Source organism: Sinocyclocheilus grahami, unplaced genomic scaffold (genome assembly GCF_001515645.1).
Source record: "Sinocyclocheilus grahami isolate Dianchi unplaced genomic scaffold, SAMN03320097.WGS_v1.1 scaffold5581.1, whole genome shotgun sequence".
NCBI classification, from domain to species: Eukaryota; Metazoa; Chordata; class Actinopteri; order Cypriniformes; family Cyprinidae; genus Sinocyclocheilus; species Sinocyclocheilus grahami.
The window spans coordinates 4,494-4,979 of record NW_015510231.1 but is presented as its reverse complement, the minus strand read 5'-3'; the positions used below and the strand labels follow the sequence as shown (position 1 = coordinate 4,979).

Below are 486 nucleotides of genomic sequence, written 5' to 3'. Positions count from 1 at the left end.
AAAGCTTAGCAGAGGATGATTTCGATCCATCGACCTCTGGGTTATTGGCCCAGCACTCTTCCACTGCGCCACTCTGCTATGCACCACCCCAAAATGGTACTCAAACCCACAATCCCTGGCAGTTTAAGATCAGGCTGTTGATGTCGCCCTTGTTGGGGGGCTCTGGCATTTTTCTAGAAGTTAAAAAGTCTTAGCAGAGGATGGTTTCTATCCTTCAACCTCTGGGTTATGGGCCAAGCAAGCTTCCGCTGCACCACTCTGCAGTACATCAAACCAGATGTTACTCAAACCCACAGTCCCTGGCTTAGGAGGCCAGTGCCTTATCCATTGGGCCACTGGAGCTCTTAGACAATAGCTAACTTGCCCTTTTACTTCTCCTTCTCATTCAGGATGCTTTTAAAATCGACAGACAGAGTCTTCTGGATGAACGATTTCTATGATCAGACCGAGTGGCCTCTGCATTTCAAAACCAGACTTTGAATGTTG

General features: G+C 47.7%; 1 non-coding gene across 1 annotated transcript; it reads right to left on the bottom strand.

Moving 5' to 3' along the window:
* Positions 1 to 6: 6 nt before the first annotated feature.
* Positions 7 to 78, bottom strand: trnai-aau (transfer RNA isoleucine (anticodon AAU)). The gene has a single exon. It is a non-coding gene; the product is annotated as a tRNA-Ile (tRNA).
* Positions 79 to 486: the final 408 nt, after the last annotated feature.